We start from the raw sequence: 22,076 nt of genomic DNA on the forward strand, positions 1-22,076 counted from the left end.
TACCCAGCTGCATCCCGGAAGAGGATTCAAAACGGGAAAGGTAAGACAGGTTTTTTAGCTGTGCAAAAGACTCCAAAGAGATAATGCCATTCAACCTATCTCCCCTACTGCCAACTGATTTTTTTCTGACTAAACATTTTCCAAATCCAGATGAAAACACATTCAAATGGTACATTCTTTTTGACAGGAAACCAGCCTAACAGAAAGGCATTAACTTCTCTCTCAGTAGATCACACAGTGGAGTCACAGATTATGTAATGAGATGCAGATCCTCAACTGCTACCCATGCATTAATAGCCTATATCATTGATGGCAAACCTATGGCACACATGCCAGAGGTGGCACTCAGAGCCCTCTCTGTGGGCACACATGCTGTAGCCCTAGCACAGAGTTTGTCAGAGTTTCTTACTAGAAAGCCAGAGGGACGTGGCACTTTGCAATAAATAAGTGGGGTCTGAGTTGCAGTTTAGGCACTCGGTCTGTAAAAGGTTCACCATCACTGGCCTATATCCTTAGAATTACAATTTTATCATGAGCATTTCTCATGGATGCAAGAATGACCTTCTCCCTCCTCTCACCTATTTTCCAATTCAATGTTTAACAAGAATAGTTAGGCTATGTTGGAGAATATACTGGCTGGCTACCATGAGAACTGCTATTATAGTACGGTCAAAATACTAAACTGTCATAGACACTCTTTTTTCAGCTTCAGAGATACTCCTGCCCATTACACTGTAAGGGTACCATGTTATTGTTACTGTTATTAGTTCACATTTCATATTCACAACAACCCTGCAAGGTAAATTACACTAAGAATGAAAAGAGGAAGTCATTTAGCACGTTTCATGGCTAAACTGGGACTTGAAGGTGGTTCCCTTCATTTAATGGCTGCATCAAAATATGGCAGCCAGGCTGGTTACGGGCACACCTAGAATGACCCATGTTACACCAGTCCTAAAATCTCTCCACTGGCTGCCTATTAGTTTCTAGGCAAGATACAAGGTTTTGGTTTTAACCTTTAAAGCCCTTCATGACTTGGGTCCTGACTACTTGCGGGAGCATCTTCTTCCACATAATCCACTCCGCACATTTCTAGAATTGGCATGAATCTAAGAAGAACTCAACAGGGTGGCAAAGAGCTAGTTCAAATCTCATTTAAGTTATACCTTTCTGAATACTATTGCGGCAGCTTCTACAATTTCTAGTACAGTAAACTTTTTCTCTGAAGATGTGAAAAGTAATCTCCCTGCCTGAAGCCTTTAGATGTGCCTAGAGATAATTCAAGGTTCACCTCCCCACAAAACTCACAAAATCCCACAGTATCTTTCCCTTTCTCACAGAAAGCATCATTCAACTGCCTGCTTCACCATGGACTCCATTCTGTAGGGGAACACTGTTTTTCAAGCCTCCAGGATTACATATAAAAAAGCCCCCAGAATTATGAAGGAGTACTATAAAGATTATATGACAATTTCATTAAACTGGGGGGGGGGGGAGGATTCTCTCTTCATATACCATTTGTGCCAAAGGCGGCAGGGATTAGGGTCAAAATGTAATATTTATGTTAACCGCAGCCTATGTTTATAATGGAAGTAGCTGCTGTGTGCTGTTTCTTTATTCTGTCATCACTCTGTAGTGGTTTTAGCAGCATACAGATTATTTAAAGCTTGTTGGAATCAAAAATAAAAAGAAGAGGAAAAGCTTGCATCAATATATAACATCAGATTAGTATTTTTTTTGCACAAAAGCAAGTCCCAGTGAATTCAGTGGGTATGATATTGTAGAATGCATATTTGGGGTAGCAGCCTAAGCATTTGTATTAAATAGTTTGCCCTTGCACTTCTCAGCTTTGTTTTCTTGGTAGACTGACCAAGAAAGAGTGCTTAGAAAAAGAAGACTAGGGTTGCAAATTTTAAACAAAGAGGCCCGAGACAGTGGGTTCAGTAGGGTTGGCATCATCTGGTATCACCCCCCCCCCCAACTGACCTTCCCCCATACCACACCACACTCATAAATCATAATTCCCATGTGTCACTGAATGTAACGGCAATATTTGTGACATAAACAATTAGCAAAATTAAAATTATCCCTTTAAATTACAATATCATACACACACACTAAATGTATTTACATGTACCTAGTTTCATGTGGTTAAACTGAAAATTTGGTAAGCTGTTATTTTTTAAACAAAATTTAAAAAGAATATTTTTTAAAAAACAATATTTTTAATTAATTTAAAAAAAAAACCTGAGGCCTCTCCTTTCTCCTCCCACTAGTCCTTGCCTCACTCAGCTCATGTCTTCCACTGAACTCTAGCATTTTAAAAGGATGCAGGTGAATGCCACATCCAATTTCTGCCAAAAGGCAGATGTTTGGGGGTCAATGTTGTGACCCCCCCCCTTAGCGTGTAACCTAGTGTGACCAGACACCCCACACCACTAGTGATGCCCCTATCCTGAGGCAAGTAAAGAGTCTACTCAGTGGTTAGTTCCAATGGTGCTTATTCCCAGGAAAGGGTTATATGACCATAGCCTACAGCGACAAACAATTCCAAACAAATGGCAGAACTAATACCTGAAGCTTCAGAGGATTCCAAAATAATGTCCAAAATCAGCCTTTATTATAGGCACTTAAAACATTGCTACTATTTTTCAAAAAAGAAGGTGGGGGGAAGGATGACTGACATGCCAAGTTTATAGTTAATCAGAAAGTCACCCAGTAAGTCAATGCCTGGGGTGTGAACAAAATTCAAACCATCAGACTAAAATGTTATTCCTTTGCCTCTCTCTTTGTATTACAGAGTAGTTTATCCAGTTGAAATCAGGCTGAGCTGGAATACAGTGTTCTGTTTTACACTGCACTGATACAGTTAAATTCAAAATAAAAACAGGCCGAGAGAGATACATTGCTTCTTTTGGACCACATTTTGCTGTTGTAATAAAATAAATTGGAAAGATCCACTACAAACACATACCATTAAGTCGCAGTACACCCAGGGATTGGATGGATGTTTTGCATGGCTGTGTGTGTTTTGGCAAAGAGCCCAGTTTAAAGAAATTGTTCTATGAACAAATGTTAGTGCAGCCCCCTTTTCTAACACAGAGTGAGTCCTGGTTATCCTACCACACCTGATAAAACATGATATACTGCTATTGGCATTTCCCAGTAACTGACAGCTGACATAACAGGGAATCTTTTATTGTTATAGCTGTATGATTTTACCTTTACTGCTGTGGCAACATCCCATGGAATCCTGGGATTTGCAGTTTGGGCATTCAGAATTCTTTGCTAGATTGCTATAGTCCCACTCAAAACTACTGACCTCAGGATTTCACAGAATTTAGCCCCTGAAGTTATGGTGAAATATACCACCACAACTGTGTAGTGTGAAATTGCCCCCAGAATGGGGAAGTACTGGTGGTAGTTGCATGGCATATCCAGCTCTTGGATGGAGTGACATGGGATGGGATGATGGAGTTGGCAGAGCTTCACTGCCTGTTTCAGTTCAAGGGAAAGAGAAAGAAGCTCCATTAGACCTTGTGGATGAAGCCCTCATACTACAATCAAAAGATGACACAAATATGTGATTCTGAAATTTAGGGCACTCGCCTGCCACAAGCTGTTTGCTCCTGAAGCAGAATCTGGCAAGAAGAATGACTTGCACAAATTGCCTTGAGGTTTATTAGACCAACTCTGACATTGCATGTCATAACATGCACTCTGTAGCACACTATGTTGAATTTCAGGGTACGTTCAGCACAACACACTGGGATACCACATACACACCTGGGGGCAATCTACAACTCTACAGTCAGGCCTGGAGTGGGATTGATTGTACAGTCCAGGCTATTTGTTTCAGACTAAAAGAGTGGAATAAAAGGAGAGCTGTCACTTATAGAACAATGTATAAGTGTAATGTATATGTAATGTATATAGGACTGAAAACGTCATTGCTTATTACCTGAGCTCTTATATATATAATCTATGTGTTTCTATCATAGGAACAGGGTTCACACGTGTCCAAACTGTTGATTTCCTCTCACTGGATCTTCTAAACTGTTAGAAGATGGCACTTTTTACCTCTGTCACTGGGAGAATTAAACATATTCTCTATTGTGGAGACGATCTAAGTTGCTGTTATGCTTAATAAATTCTTGGTTTTCATTTACTGTATAATGTTTTTGTAATTGTAATATTTTAAAAGCTGCCTATAAGTGGATCTCCATTTATACACAGCTTGCATTTTTCGGGACTCTAAACAGAGTCCCACAATTATAAATAAATGCACATTGATTGACTCACTTTGCATGTAATATGCATTTAAGTCTTTGGGTTCTGCATATAAGGCTGTAAATGTATGCATCTCCTGGACTGCATCCTCATTGTAGAAATAATCCACTTTCACAACACTTTAACTGCCATAGCTCAATGCTACGGAATTCTGGGAATTGTAATTTGCTGTTGCACCAAGAAAGCCAAATGTCTCACAAAAGTACAATTCTCAAAATCCCATAGTATTGAGACCTGGCAGTTAAAAGTGGTGTCAAACTGGATTATTTGTGCACTGTAGATGCAGGCCTAATACCTTGTCCCTCTCCTGCAGAGGCTCCCTTCTTGTCATCTGGATTTCTGCCTTTCTCTCCCCCTCCATGCTCTCACATACACTTAAAAATAGTATGTGATAAAGGCTTCCCCATATAAGTGTGTGTGTGTGGGGGGGAGTCCCTCCACCTGGATAGCTAGCATTTTGTGGAATAAAAGTTTAAGCTTCTTTCTTCCTGACATGCTAGCTTTCCACATACAGGATAGGAGTCTGGGGTTTTCTTGTATCAGACTGAAGTCACCCAGTTCAATAAAAGCACATAGGTCAAAGCATATTCCTTCTCCCCAACTCCTTAATAACATTGATAGTTCAAGTACAAAACAACAGCAGAAATAATGATTCCAGGAACACATTCTGGTGAAATCAGCAGGCACTTAAGGAAAATTCAAGACATCCTAATGTTTAAGGAGATTATTGCACATGGGTACTTTTGCACTCTGTTTGCACAATTTCTTTAGCGGGATTACAATGGTATCAGTAATGTTATTGAAACACTTCTTTCTGCATTATCAATTAACAATGTAGTCCTTGTTTTATGTTATCTGTTTTCTGCAAACCCTGTGCTATGCACAGCCTCCACCTCTTCTTTTTCCTCTTTCACACCTGTGCCTTTTTTATCTCAAAATTTTGCAACAATGTGATTAGACCCACAACTGCAAGATTCTTTTGTCTCCTCTGATTTCTGATGATTTGTGATTTTAGACTTGTGGGTAGTTGTTTTAGGATCAGTGATTCTACAGATAACAACAAACTTTCATCTCTTGCATCAGTGGATCCAGTGAAATTGAAGTCGGTTTTGAGAAACCTTATGCTGTTTTACATGTGTGTCACTTTAAATGTACAAAGAGACGTACTGCCAGGTAAGAATAGACATAATAGCAGCTCAAATGTATTACATATCTAATTCTAAGAAGGGTTGTATAGAAGCTGAGACACGGCATACTCTAATTTAAGTGTCCAAATGATTACAGCAGAGATGGGAATTATGCAAGCCTCCAGATGATGTTTAACTGCATGTCTCAGCAGCCCTAGTCAGCCTAGCCAATGCTGGGAGCTGCCATCCAGAAATATCTGGGGAAACAACATGATTCCCACCCTGAGATTACAGCCTGTCATTATTCATTAGATGTTTACAAAAATATAAAATAAAGCTAAGTAGTTTTGCAATATTAAAGGTACTGTAAAGGTTTCCCTTTGACATGAATGTCAAGTCGTAGTTGACTATAGGGGGCAGTGCTCATCTGTGCCTAAGCTGAGGGAGCCAGCATTGTCAAAGACAACTCCGGTGGTCATATGGCCAGCATGACTGCATGGAATGCTGTTACCTTCCCACCAAACTATTCATCTATTTGCACTTTCACATGTTTTCGAACTGCTAGTGACGGGAACTCACTCCATCTTGTGGCAATTGGGCCTCAAACCGCCAACCATTCAACCTTACGATCATCAGAATTGGCATCTTTGCAATATTACCTTGTTAAATATAATGATGCCTATCCTGTGGAATGACTCTTCCAGGAAAAGATACACTAGACAACTTCTGGTGAAAATTTGTAATATAAAGTATGTAGCAGCTGATGGCTTTAATGTTAGTGGGACAGTGAATCTATTCCATGTTTTAATCAATGCTTTAAAGGCACTATCCAAGCTTCTGACCTAGCTGGAATATATGAACTCCCTCCAAGATAGCCTCAAAACCTGGGATACCTCTTTCAAATTTCAGTCTAAATCCAAGAGCAGATTCACCAACCCAGTGACATGGGAGCAAGCAGTTGCCAGTGCAGAAAGCAGTACCATCTATTATCCAGTTCTATTGCACTCACTGCAACACTCGATGCATCTCTATGCCATCAGCTCTCACATGGAAAAAAATCACCTTCTGTCTTCTCAGTTAAAAAAGAATACAGTACGAGTTTCCACATAAAGATGCCAGCCACAGCCTCTGGCAAAACATCAGGAATAAACTCTTCTAGAACACAGCCTCATAGCCTGAAAAACCCACTTTCCACATAAACATTATGAACTTTGCAAAAAAATTTTAAAAGGTGTAACACACCTCATCAACTAGTCTACAGTCAATACAAGCCGGCTACAAAAAGGAAAAAGGAAAGGAAAAGAAAGGAGATTTGGAATTCCTTCAAAAACACACACACACAGAGCAAATCCTTTTTTTTTGTTTGTTTGTTTGTACTACAAAAACTTGTCACAGTTACAGACAACATGGGGGAGGAACTGAAAAAAAAAAAATCAAAATGCAGCTGTTGAAAACTGAAGCATCTACTGCCCCCAAATGCCACTGCTCTAATTTTATATAATACACCTCTCTACATTTTATTTCAGCCATTGTCATATACATGGAAATGCACCCACTCCAAAGCAGTTAAACTTAATATATGCATGGAAGAATTTGGAAGAAGGCCTCCATGTGTAAAATCTTAGCTGGATGGCAATCTGCCTTGAATCCCATTTTGGGAGGAAGGCAGGCTATAAATCCAACAAACAAACAAACAAACAAACAAATATGGGCAAAGGCATATTCAGTTCAGCAACCAGGGATCTGCATTCTAGACTGGAACTATATTCTATATTTCATACATGGACAAACTTACCTTGGATCTAGGTGCACTGCATAGTGATGGTTTGTGACATTTCACATGTTGACAAGGCTCAGTGACTCCAAAGTATTTCCCCCTCCTCAAAGAATACTATTCAAGTTTTCTGAGGTCTTGGGTGATCCAGCAAAGTTAGCCTTTGACATATATTTCCTTCACCTATCCACAGGCAAAAGGTTCAGTTCCTGAGACACCAAGAGACAGCAGTTAACTGCTTCACTAGCATGCTTCTCTCCTACACATCAGGAGGCAATCATGTGGTGTAAACCAAGTCAGGTGCCCAAACTCTCCTGAACTACTCCTTGAAATATGTGCTACTCCTAATTGCCCTCATAAATGCAACCGCACTCTGTGTAATAAATCTTATTATGCAAATATGTAGGGCTATAGAATGCTAACTGCCTGACGGCCACTTAAGCTGTTCCTCTGAATGTACAGCCTTTTACTGGCAGACTGATCATGTATTAAACATGAAATGACACGTTCGTATTGATCTCTCACCATAACCCCGTGGTGATTAATAACGATCCCTTTGTACGCAGAAGGCTTGGAAAGCCAGCATGTGTCATAGTCTGGATCTAGGAAGCCAGCGCACAGAAAAGTTACTTTCTTGGACTACTGCTCCCAGAATTCCCAAGCCAGTACGACCACACTGTGCAGGAAATTCTAGAGCAGGTAGTCAAAAAAGTAAATGGTTCATACCCTTATTCAGCTGCAAGACATACTCTGTAGTTTTGGAATATTCACCGTATCTAGAAATAACCTACTGCACAAGAACAGCAATAGTTGCAGGATGAATACAGACTACTATGAGTGCATTTGCAGCTAGCACTGAAAACATTAGGACAGTTCCAAATAAACACAAACAATCTTACACTTCCCACTGATCTCATTGAGACTACAATTCTACAACCCAAACTCAAGTGTTTTTTTTTAAAAAAGCTTTCAAAACAATATTAATACATAATAATAACAAAAAAGCAAATGAACAATAAGAAGCAATGAAACCAAAATCCCAAGCAACCAAATAAATATTATAATTGTGTTTTACTTGCCTTTCAGATAACATTGCACTTGTTCTTCATACATTGACATAGTTGAGGAAGGGTAGTGTCCTTGGAGTTTACTGCACACGTTTTCCAGCCCGATCTGTGTCCTGGATGGAATCGGGCTGGAACGGGGAGAAACTGGTTTTACTGCACACCAAATTGCTGCTGCGCTGCCGTCTGACCAAGATCCATCCCCAAGCAGTGCTGTGGAGGCTGATTTTGGTAAGACATAAAGCTTCCACAGTACCAAAATCGGCCATCAGAGCACTACTTGGGCATGGATCATGGTCAGACGGCAGGGTAGCAGCAATTTTGTGTGCCAGTAAAACCCATTTCTCCCCATTCCAGCTCAACCCCTGGAAAATGTGTACAATAAACTCCCTTGTCATGAACATACATAAGCTGTATGAGCCTAAACTAAATTATTATAGATATAAGTTTTCCACTATGATTAACAGTGAGAATATACCTACAAACTGAACACTGGGGACTGGACAGACCACTGTGACTACTGTTTGCTTGAGAAGATGTAATTAGAGATCTGTTCCAATATATAGATGTAGAACTGGGAGCCCATCAATCAAACAATTGGAAAAAAAATAAATCTGCAATGCTTGGAGTAAAAATTATACATTGCATGAGCAGTACATATTGCATATATATTAAGAACATAAGAAAAAGCATGATGCATAAGACCAAACAGCTATCTAGAGTAGAACATGGAAAAATTTGTTTTTGAATTAAAACATCCAGAATTCCTCTTCCAACTTAGCTGGGTATACCCAAAAGTGCACTACCCAAAAGGAACCTTCCTAAGATCTGGTATAGACCAGCTTTATGTTTATACAGAGTGTAATCAATTGGAAGCCCACAAGCAGGATATGAGTGTAGTTACCGTCTCCTTTTCAAGAACCCCAGCAATTGATACACAAAGGAGTACTGCTCTGGAAATTGAAGGAATACATATTCATCATATGCATCATTGATGATCTCCTCCATGAATTTAACTAGCTCCCTTTCTAATCTACCAAAGCTGGAGGCCTTGCCTATATCCTGTTTCCACAGTTTATCCATGGGCTGGGTGAAGACATGCTACTTTTTTTCTGCCAAGATCTTTTATTCCAAGCATTGCAAGTTAGTCTTTGCTCCTGCTCCACAGTTTTTATCTTTACTCAGTTCACTGGTTTTAACTGTTCGAGAAATGATCTGCTCCAGTCATTTCTAGAAAGGGTTACTATATTTTTCGAAATACAGACCATATTTCTTTCATCCATCTGTCATTGGTGGCTAATAGAAAACATCTGAATTTAGAGCTCAGCTATTTATATTATCCAGACATGCCTAGTTAATACACAAAATTGCCTTTATCATTTTCTAAAATTCTTTGAAGATAACACACTAAAAGTGGATCTTTGATAGCTAGCAACACTTCCCAGAACTGTAAGTTAACATCCTAGTAATTAGTTGTTGTTGTTTAAAAATATAGCTGGTTGGCTAACCAGAAGCATTCCCCTGGACCATGTGTTTTCTGAAAAGGGAAAAATCACTCAGAATTATTCATTTCAACATCTCAAACAGAAGAATAAGAGCAGGAGAAGCAAGACCATAATTTAGTCAGATTAGGAACAAACAAACAAAAATACCAGAAGAAGATTTCCCATGATTTTCACAGTAATTTAGGATAGAAAATGTAGAAAACTGAATATGTAATACAATATTTATTATTACTCCATAGGCCAATCAATACAAACAAACTGACAAAAAATTGTACAGTATTAGAGGGGATGCAATTTGATATTCCATAAAAACAATTGACACTCAACAAAAACTTTTTACACATTTTGGCCAATTTTAGATGGTTCCTTCTCTCTAATCTTAATTACTAAAGACAGGAACTTGGAAGCCAACAGGGTGACATTAGAACATCGATCCTCTATTGATCTTGTACTTGCCTTGACTCTTTCAGTGAGTAAGTTTAGATACAAGAGTTTCAGGGCACCATTTCCTTCTGGCATTTTTTTTTAACAAATAGCAGTTTTGTTTTAAAAAATAAGGTTTTCGTTATGAGAGTGTTGATGGTCTCACTTCCCTAACCTGTTCTCCACAAGCTTGCCTATTCTTCGTTTGTTGTTACTTTTTTACATTAAAAGACTGCAAATCTTAAAAAAAGAACATCTATCCTCTAAGAGAGCATTAACATAAAACTTATCTGATGCCCGGTAGATGACTTAATAGAAGAGAGATCAACTGTTTGCGACTTTAGCTATAAATAACGGAAGATAATAAAATATGTGACATATTTTTCAACCTTCTGTGAACCACAAGGGCAAACTTTTGAAGAAAGAGGTAGCCCAGCTTCTCAGCCTTTGGGTTAAGATCAAATGTAGCACTGAATATATTTAAAAAGAGTGGTGCAAGGTAAGGAAAGAAGCACAAGTTAGATGGGGAAACAGGGAACAAAATCAGGAATTTAAATCCAGATGAGGACCAGGAGGAGGAAGAGAGAGAGAGATCCTTCCCCTGACTGCAGAGGCCTCCACAAATGCCCCTCTGGGAGCCTGATACTTTTATGGTTCCATGCAAGATTTAAAGTGGAAGCCAAACTATGTATGCAACCAAATGCTGTACTAAATTTCCAAGCCTGTACAGCAAAATCTGTTGACAGGCATGAAAATCAGGAACACCCTTTCTTTAAACTAAGTTCATTGTGTTCTACAAGTTATTTTTGTTACTTCCCATTGAATCAAATCCAGTTTGTTTTTTTTAAGTCTTGGAAGAAAAAAATCTCCAGCAGTTTGGCAAAGCCAACAGAATACAGATGTCCATAAGAATAGAGGCCAGCTTGCAATTTTTGTTTGTGGGGTAAACTGAACTTTCTTCTGTCTTTACTTTTCAAACATGCATGTATTTGTCTCCACAGTGAACTCGTTTCCTCAATAGTTTTATCCATCCCACATGTTTTTATGATGGGTTACTCACATTTTGTTTGCATAGTTACAAAATTATATATCTTACAGTATCTTACTTGTTCCCTTTTGTAAACCTGCTTGTTTTATAATAAAGAACTGCTCATGGTCTCTCCTGCTTCAGGCTGACAAAGCTCCTGAACTTCATCCTTGAGGGACCACAACTGATAGGTCAACAACATGGTGGGTATTCTTTCTTTCTAGAGCAGAGAGCTTCTGTATTTGTACACTACTAATATGCTTACCAGACTGAGGTAAGATTACAGCACACAATAACTGCCGTAATAAAAAGTTAAAGAACAAAAAACCTTAGTCATAAAAACAGGTTATCTCACAAATAGGGCACAATAATAGCATTGGCTCTTTTGAAGCAAGGTCTGCTGTCATGACTTAACAGCTATGTATGCAGTCAACTCAAGATTCACACCAACAGTAATTCTGCATCACTCTATCTTTACACTTTTTTAATTTAAAATTTAAAAGAACAGTAATGTCAGCTGGAAAGATTCATCATAAGTGACAGAATCACTGTTCAAACATTAGAGCCACTTTCTAGATCAGAAGTGGGAATCATGCGGCACTCTAGATTTTGTTGGACTGTAAGTCCCAGAAGTCCTGGCCAGTATAGGCAGTGGTGAGGAATGGTGGGATCTGTAGTCCAATGACATCTAGAGCGCTGTTCTAGATACAAAATAATTACACATGAAAATGTTGCTTGTTTTGTTTTGTTTGTTTGAAAAAATTATTTGGTAAAAAAGCAAAAAAAAAAAAAAAAAAAAACCAACCCAAAGTAGTTTTATCTTCATCTTCATTTAATTGATAATTTTAACCTTTCAGTTATTTTGAGTAGGACAGCTAGAAACCCCCCCCCCCACTATGCTTTGGGGGTCAGGGGGAGGGTGTTAACATCTCATCTTATATGGCAGTGTCAATACTAGACTATGTATATGTATACACGCACATGTGTGCATGCATGCGTGTTAAGAGCCTAACAACTGAAGCTGAGTCAATGCCTGATTGATCAGCCTGCCCTGGTTCACCCTGGTTGGAATTAATAACTTGGAGAAAATTAATTAATTTCCTAGAGGTGCCCTAGATGTCTTAAAAAAAGGATTCCAGATTGAGGCCAGACTACATCGGTTCTCTGCTCTAGTCAGCTGTACCACTGTAATCTCGGCTTTGAGATCTCACTCTGAAGTCAAACAATGGCTGATACCATCATGAGACATCATTCTAGGCTCAAATGTTGCAGCTACTTGGCTAAGCCTCATAGTCTGGTGATGCCTCCAGCTTGCCAAAACATACCTGCTGCCCCCCATGACGGCAGAGGTTGGATAGCATGGGGGATGGCTTTCTGCACTTTAGACTTCCCTGCTAGGGAGCTATAGCACTCTATAGTTTAAGGGAGTGCCCTACAGGTTTCTAACAAAAACGTTTCAGAGACTCAAAGGCCATGATTCTGTTGGGCAGAGCCAGTTGAAACAGCACCACTGTGATAAATGTGTACTGTGGATACACACTTCATGTCCAAAAGGGAAAAGACAGAGTAAGGACACATGAAATACAAGTGGCCTCATTCTTCCCACACTTACTGGTGGTCATTCACTAAGGGTGGTGTGTGTGTGTGTGTGTGTGTGTGTGTGTGTGCATGCCCTTTCCAGTCACCTGTCAACTTATGATGACCCCATGAATTTCATAGGGTTTTCTTAGGCAAGAAATACTCAGAGGTGATTTTGCCAGCTCATTCCTCTGAAATACAGCACCTGATATTCATTGGAGGTCTTCCATTCAAGTACTAAACAGGACTAGCCCTGCTTCGTTTGCAATATCAGACAGGATCTGATTCCTTAATAGTATTTAGGCTCTCAGTGTAATTTACGTTGCAAATTTTGAGGCAGACTCAGAAGACCTCAGTGCTAGCAAGCCATGGCATCTTTTAGTTTAGGACAGAAGCTGGACAATCTTGGGTATATTAAATTAAGTTTAATTTTTTTAAAAAATGTTGGATATTACTTCTGTGCTACGTAATTTTATTAAATGATTGGTACTGAAGAGATATAATGCTGTTTCTTATATTCAGAAGGTTTAATACATTTCAGAAGCTGTTACTTGTGTTTGCTATTGTGTATTTTCAGGTTGCTTCCAATTTTAGGCAACCTGAAGGGGAGCCTGTCACAGAGTTTTCTTAGCAAGCTTTGTTTGGAAGCTTGCCATTGCCTTCCTCTTAGGCTGGAAAGAGTGTGACTTGGCCAAGGTCAACCCTTACCTACAGCTGAGCAGGGATTCAAACTGTAGTGTCTTGGCGTCTTACACTCAAACCACTATATCATGCTGATTTGAAGAGCCTGATCAAAAACAAGTTATACTTACTCCTATGTAAGTGTGCACCTGAATGTATGTTTCCTACTTGTTTGAAAGAACATTTATTCTACAAGTATGTGGATTACTGTATATACTCATGTATAGGTCTAGAAAATTTAGTCAAAAAATCAACCCAAAAAAAACTAAGTCAATTTATCAATGTATGCACTGTATCTTACCTCTTACCAAAAAACCATCCCCTTCTCTTAGCAGAGTGTCAAAAGGCAACAGGCTAGTTTATCCTAGGAGGACCTACAAGAAGCACGAACCCCCTCTATTCTCTCCATGGCTGTGCTGCTTCTGGCCTTTTTGAATGTCTGGGTAAGAAAATAGCTGTGTGTTTTTGGCATCTTTTTCCTTTCCTTCATCTTTTACACCCTGTATTACATACCTCTAAATTTTACCCTTGACTTATACATGGGTTACATGAAAATCCATAATTTATGCCCCAAAATCTGCCCTCAGTTTAGACATGAGATTGATTTATAGTTATCGACTTGAGTATTTAAGGTAGTTTATTTTATTTCAGAAATTCATCTGCCACCTTCAAACAGAGTATCCGCAGGGCAGTAAAAGGACAGGAATCACAGTTCACTTTCTAAGCATTTTCCTGCAGTTAATACTTAGTGGTAAGGCGGACTCTCATCCAACAAGTTAAGTGAGGAGCTATCATATTTGTTATCAACAAAGAAGCTGTAGGCCGTTGTAAGCACAGTATAATAATGAGATATTATTCAATAGCTTGGTTACATAATTTTGTACATGTGATTGTTAACTAAGTGCATTAACTCTATAACGTTTAGCATGTTACGTCTTAATTATGTGGTAGGTTTGTGTGACTCCTTTAATCTATGGGCTTCCAAGTATTTCGATATTAAAAGAAGCCTCATGCTCTCACACATGAACTGACCTTAGTAGTCAGTAGGTATGTAGTGCATCTGGATGATTTATCCATAACCACATATTCTAGATGAGTCTACAACAGAAATGAGACCTATTTAAGACAAATCCAAGTTCAAAGGAAGCTTGCCTACAGTAAGTCATACCATGTATTCATCTAGTTCCTTATTATCTCCAGTAACTGGAAGCAGCTCTTCAGGTTTTTAGACAGAGGTCTTTTGTAGCCCACCTGGAAACTAAAACTGAAACCTTCTGCATACGAAACAAGCAATCTACCACTGAGCTACAATCCCTTCTTTCATCTTTTAGCCACTAGAAAAACTTTGTCTTCTGTACTTGAACCATGCAAGGTTCATCTAGCCTTGATATCTCAGCTGGCTTTCAGCAAGCCAGATTTTGTAAAATTGTCATATATATTAAGATTATTAATTGTATTTAATAAGTATATTGAGTATTAATATCTTAATCTGCTGATGCCCACTTTATGTACACTGAGGAAAGGATTGCTCTGGTCACTCTCTTCTGTTGCCTCTCAGCGTTGCAATCATTTACTGATTTCCCTACTTTTAGGAAGGGTATTGTTAGCACACCCTGCATACCCCACACTGTATTTGGGGTCTCCATATTTTCATATTTCATATCTGGAACCAGTGTATTCTCAAGAGGTCACAATGATCTTTTTTTAACATTAGGTGAGGTTCTCAGGAGAAAAGGAGTGATGACTCAAGGGCATGTGGACAATCCAGGTAATAATACAACCAAGGCTAAATGGCTATACTAATTGCTCCTTCCTTTCCCCAAGTCCTCTGCATTTCCTCTTGCATCAAGAGACAAAGGAAGTCTCAATGCACCGAAGTAATAAGCCCATTCTCTCAGCCTACCCCGGCGTACTTCCTGCCAATCTCTGTGTCCATTCACCCTGGGGTTGTCCTGATTCAATCACTGTTTTTGTCACCCTAAAGTTAAAGCCATCAACCAGTCCAGAATCCCATTGTTGATTCCTGGGTAAGAACATAAAGGCTTTGTTACCTTACAAGATAGCGCATCCCTGGAGACTAGTTTTCAGGTATAAATATAGCCTCTGCACACACAGTACGCACACAGTTGTCCCAGGCTGCACTCCGTGTATGTTCTGTCACCCTCAGACCTCAGTCTGAGTCATTCCCACTTTCTGCATTTTACTCTTTGTACAGGTAAATATCACCTTTCTATTTAAAAAGCCTCAAGCTCCACTATCCAGTTTCTTTGGCCCAGTACATACGGGCCCTCAGTGACGCCCTCGTCACATGCTAGGGTTGCCCCGGGGTGGTGAACCTACACGTCCCGCAACCCTAGCATGTGGCGGCAGCGTAATAATGGTGGCACCATGTATACATGGGTGCTGCCATTGTTACATAAGCGCTGCGCAGCGTCCACACGGCGCTTACGTAATGAGTGCACCAGTGGCGTACTGGTTACGCCACCCTTGCTTTTCACGGGTTCTTTTTCTGCCAGAGGGAAGCTGGTTTAGCGGCTGTGGCTTCCCTCTGTAGGAAAAACAGGCGCCAGAAGGTTGCCGTTTTTCAGCGGTCTGTACCGTGCCTATATTTCCATTTCAGTTAATTCTGCATGCTGTATCTTTGTTAATTTGTGTGTATATAATCACACTCTGCACTTTTCTAAATAAAACCCTCTAAATTCACCCAAATCTGGAGTTCACAGTTATTACCAGTATACACAGGTGCCAATGATCTAAATAAAGCTCACCCAGCCTCTTCCAAAGCTAATTTCTTCAACATTTAAAGTAACACTGACATACCTGGTGAGGACTGCCACTCCCCCCTCCAGTTCCCCATCTTTCTTTGAGTAACAGAGTGAAGATGTATCTTTTCAGTCAGAACTCCTAAATAGTTTTGAGGACTATTATGAGGGTTTTAATGGTTTTATTTCTACTGATGCTTGTTAGCTGTTTTGAGCACTTTTAGAAAAGTAGACAGAATAAAAATGTGATCACCTACAATAAACTGATTAATAAATGCAATGCCAAGATGGCAAAATTGTCCTCATACTATCTCATAGATCATGTGGTAGGACATACAAGATGTTGATGGCACCAGCTGGTTATGGAAATTTTTATTTTGCACCCCCCCCCCCCCCACAACACACACTGCAGCTATAATTCAAAATGACAAAGTTCTAGACTACTAGGGTAAGCAAAAATCTTGGTGGAAAGGAAAGGCAAAAGTTTGGTTAGACTGAGCTATATTTAATTTATATTGCAATCAATGTTGGGTATAATTTGCTTTGTTTACTTATCTAGCCAGGCCTACATTTTCTCTTTCAAAAGGATGTGTGTAATAAGAAGATAATGGGGGAGTGCTGGGTGACCTGGTAATTGCAGGAGTATTCCTTAGCCAAGTTACATGGTCTCAGCTTCAGAGGTAATGGCAAACTCTGAAGAAATCTTTCCAAGAAAACTCCATGATAGGTTCACATTAGGGACACCATAAGTCAGAAATGATTTGAAGGAACACAATAACAACACAACAAAATGCCAGAAAGCTCAGAGAATATAGAAATCTGATTCTGAAACCTAAATGATCATACTGGAATGACACATTTCATTTGAAATGGCCTCTGTGTGACAAAAGCTCATGGAATGCAACCTATTAGATGGATCAGTTCTATTATGTAAAAAGCTTCCTTTCCACACCAGTCAGCTACTGCTGATAAATGTTCTGAAGTGGCATGGGGAAGACTATTTAAACAATGAGACCAATCCACACTTATTGCACAGTTTATTTACATAACATTTTTGAGGTTCTCAGGTATCAAAAGCCATTGTGATGCAGTGGCCACAACATTAATACTGGGACTTGGGAGATCCACATGAAATTTCCCACTGAACCACAGAATCTGGTCAGGTGATTTTGGTGAGTCACTTTGCCTCAGCATGGAAGGATAAAGTGGAAAAAATTAACTGGGAAGGAAAAGAGTCATGTACACTGTCTTAAGTGCACTGGAGGAAAGGAAAGACATAAATGTAACTAAGGCCCTATACAGACCGGCTCGAAAGGCTGGCCTGTGGGTGGAGTCAGGGCACAGTGTCCTGATGATGCATGCCCTGACTCTACCCCAGGGCGCCAATGATGCTGCATGCCACTCCAGATAGAATGCGGCATCATGACGCTGCATCCAGTTGACACAGCGCTAAAGGGGTGTCATACAGCACCCTTTGGAGGGCACAAAAAGGAGCTGCTATTTGCGGCTCCTTTTTGCACCCTCCAAAGGTTGGTTTGGGGCTGTGGCTAAGGTTGCTGCAGCCCTGATTCAGTCTGTATAGCCCCTAATACAGCTATATTTTACAATATTTTGGCTCTCCAGATACTTTGGACTTCAACTCTCAGAAGCTCTAGCTAGCACAATCTGTGGTAAAGGATTACAAACTGTAGTCTAAAACATCTGAATGGCCAAAGATTTCCCAAGAACTGGAGTTAGAAATCACTTTTAAAAATCAAGTATCTAAAATCCATCTTTACCTTAAGACTTTTTGGTTTAAATCTCTTAACCTTGTACTTCAGTGTTAATGAAATAAAGTGATTTTTGTACTTATTAATGTTATTGCTTGCCTGTGTTCCAGATGATACATATGAAATGTATCCAGCAAAGGTTCAGGAGGGAATCAGAGATGTTCAGGGATATAGAGATATACCTGATAAAGAAAACAAGATAAAGCATCAACTTAGACTGCCTGGTCTTGTTGGTCTTCTGTGGCCAAGCCCTAAAAACTCATCTCCTCCTCCTTGTCACCTAAAAAAAATGGTAATAATTCAACTAAACTCTGACCTATTGAAGCAAGAATTGGGTGGATAGCAGAAGTATGTGAGGAGAGACAGACAGACAGACAGAGTATAGAGATAAGGAAGTTGGATGTATATGTGAAGTATATGTAAAGAAACTTTCTATTTAATTGTCCAAGTGCTGGCTCAAGTGGCTAAGATGCTGATTCTGTTGATTGCAAGATTGGCAGGTTGCAGTTCGAGGCCCGGGTGCCACATGATGGGATGAGCTCCCATCATTAATCCCAGCTCCTGCCAACCTAGCAGTTCAAAAGCATGTAAATGCAAGCAGATAACTCTGGTGGGAAGGTAAACAGCATTCTGTGCCATCATGCTGGCCATATGATCACATGACAATGCTGGCTCTTCAGCTTAGTAACGAAGATGAGCACCACCTCCTACGGTCAGACATCACTTGAGAACCTTGTCAACGGGGAATACCTTTACCTTTTTATAGCACTATGTAGGCAATAATAAACACACAAAAGGAGTACAAAGATGTTCGCTGCAGTTCTATTCAATATCACATTTTATATAATATTATGTAGCAGAAACCAGAATATAATCAGTAGGAGAACTGAGGGCAGTCCTCATGGAAGGCTCCAAAAAATTCCTTACACACCAATCTAGCCTTTCAGACCTAAACGGCCTAACTTGCTGAAAGGGCCCAAGCTGCTTGAGGGCCTTTTATTGTTATTAAAAAAAATACTCCCCTGAACACATTCCATTCTGAAAAAGGACACACTGTTTTCTTCTATAATTGTTCCCCAATCCCAAATCTTCAGTTGTTTTTGTTTTTCTCCTCTCTCCCCCTCTCTCTTTCTGTGTTCTCCCCCTCTCTGTTTCACACACACAATTGTTTTTGTTTTTCTGCTGTGTCCTCTCTGTATCTCTCACATGCTTCCAAAGAAAGCCATGATATAGCAGGTAGATTAATATATCTAGTAACAGAGCTGCGTAATTCACTTCCTCCAGTCTCAGTGTCCTTTTGCTTTACTTTCTGAAGTCTCCAACCTCCCAGTGTTGAGTGCAGTCATGTGCTCTTGGAGGCAACTGATGTTTGCTTGAAAGCGACTGGAACTTTTCAAGAAACCAGAACCATTAAAAAGTAGGGTTCTCAGTTGTATGTGGACTTCTATTTCATTTCAAGCAAATACGAATAGAAATACCTTTCAGAATTCACAACTGAACAGAGCAGGCTTGACTCTGACCCTCTTACACCTGTATATATATACCCTATTAAGTCTGAGTAGGACCATCGTAAAATGTGAATATGTATGTGCAATCAAACCTTGTATTTGGCCTAAGCATTGCATGCTTCCTAAACCTGTTTTTTCATCAGAAATTCAGGTTTTTCAAAAACTGCACACTAGGGTAGAATTTAACCCTTCTCTGCTGCAATCCTGAGGCAAATTCCTCATCAGAAAGCAAAATGCTTTGAAGAGATATTCACCTCTTTGCGCCAGTAGAGATACCCCCCACAAAAATAATAGTTAGAAAATGCTGCCTAGGATCCCATCAGGAAAGGGAAATATTAAATCCCCCCACTACATTGTGCTGTGAATTCATATAATTTTGTGTTCCCTCTTCAGAGGCAGTAGAGACAATGAAGAAATTTTTATTTGCTGTATCCTTTTCAGTCGCAATTCTAAGATCTCATTTATGCTTTACAGAATATAGGGATATAATTCTTTACTTATTTAGTTTGCAAAAAAAAACAAAAGGAATTGTACTGATTTTCTTCCCACTGCAAAAAAAGTCTTTAAAAAGTGTAGTTTTTGAAGACTTTCAGGAAAAACAGCCCAGCACAATACTCCGGCTTGGGGGCAGTGTGGTGGTGTAGCGTTTAGATGACGCACACTTCGATACTGACCCCAAGCTGGCATCACACCACCTGCCTGACCACACAGCAGGTAGCATTGCGGTGGTCCGGCAGCATGATGTTTATATGCAGCACACCACAAGAGCGCCAAAAAGCTGGTGCAGTAGTGGAAAAGCCTCCCCTTTTCTACCCCAAAAAGGAGCAGCATTTTACTGCTTCTTTTTGGGCTGGAAAAACGCCGGATTGGGGCTGCAGCATGTGGTTGCTGCGGCCCCAATCTGGAAAGCAGAGGGGCGGCATCAATCCATTCCTCTAGGGTCATCTATTCTGGCCCTATGTGCAGTTTTTGACATGTTCTGTGCAAAATTTGTATGTTTGGTTTTTTTTGCTTGCTCAGAAAAAAGAAATATTCTGTCTTCCATGCAGAAAAAAAATTGGAATTGGGGAATTAGTCCATGCAAAGTTCACACATTTGTTGAGCAGAAAACAGCAATTTCTGCCTAGAAAATAATTTTTCTTTGCAAAAATATTTTCTGGTGAGAAAATGCTATTTTCTGTGGGGGGGAAAACCTGTTAATTTTGCACAGCATCACTCCAGGAGTTTTTCAACATTCCAGAAACACATTTTCAACCACTTTCTGAATAATTTTGAATATTCTTTCTGACTTAGGATACAATTAGCCAAACATAAAGCCCATACCCTTTCCAACAGGAACCATGAATGTCTGTATAATTCATGTTATATGTTTTTAAAATGGGGCTGGGGGATAGCTTAAGATAGTTAACAAGCTTAAATAAACTTTATCGTTTGTCTTCCAAATGCTTCTTCTCCCATTTGTTGAGGTTCACACATATTTTGCATTTGGATATGCATGGAATAGACTGAGGACAATTAAAATATTTGTTATCAATCTGTTCCATAGCCTTCCAGCAAAAGACATTTCTTTTCTGGAATCTCCTTACGATTTGAAAACACTTTCCTAAATCTGTTTTTGCACCAGTTCCCATCCTTCTCTTAAAGGTCTTGATAAACAGCTGTTTTCCATCATCTTTATGACCTTATATCTTTATAGAAATATTGAAATCTTATACCAGCACTGCTTCAGTTCTCTTTTGCATCCAAAGCTGCACTTTAGCTTGCAATATCCAGTTTATTAATGGAGTGAATGTCTCACTTTGGGGAACTTGGCTCAAATTGGACTTATTTAAAATGATAAGAGTCATGCCTAAGCAAGGGTCAAAAGGCCAGCCATCAGAGCTGATAGTTTGGACACCATGCATAGTTTTGGAAGCTTTTTAAAATTTTATTTCTTGTCTAGAAAAATACTTTTGATTTATTATGTGATTTTATGTTCTGCTCAATAATACATTTTCCAACCCAATATAATGAATCTAATCTTTTATCCTGTCTGTGCATTTTATTTGAATTTCTCACAAAAAGAAAATATTATCCTGTGGGGAGTATTGGAGAGTTCTCACATAGTATATTCATTTTCTTTCTTGATAAACACACAGTTTTTAAAGCCAGGAACATTCCTTTTCTCAACTCAGTGCTATATAACTCATAAAGCTCTGTAGCAGTTAACGCCCAGATGCATTAAATCCAGAAAAGTTCTCCAAAAAATAAAGTACCAATGATAGGGGAAGAGTGAACAAAAGAAGACCTAGGAATAAAATGAGCTGGCACAAGGGATCGTAAGGAGCAATAGTTTTACACACAAGAGAACAATATCTCATAGACATGCATCTTCACTCCTACTTATACTTTTGGAAAGTTAACCAAAAAAGAAAAGAAAAGAAAAGAAAAGAAAAATCTGAGAAACTTCTGGTGGATCAATAAAATACTGAATAATTAAAAGATCACAGATACTTAACTCTTCTATACATTATGGACATAACTGACACCAAAGAGGTTTATGCTGGAGCTCAGCAGAAGAAATAGTGT

This window comes from Sceloporus undulatus, chromosome 5 (genome assembly GCF_019175285.1).
Source record: "Sceloporus undulatus isolate JIND9_A2432 ecotype Alabama chromosome 5, SceUnd_v1.1, whole genome shotgun sequence".
NCBI lineage: Eukaryota > Metazoa > Chordata > Lepidosauria > Squamata > Phrynosomatidae > Sceloporus > Sceloporus undulatus.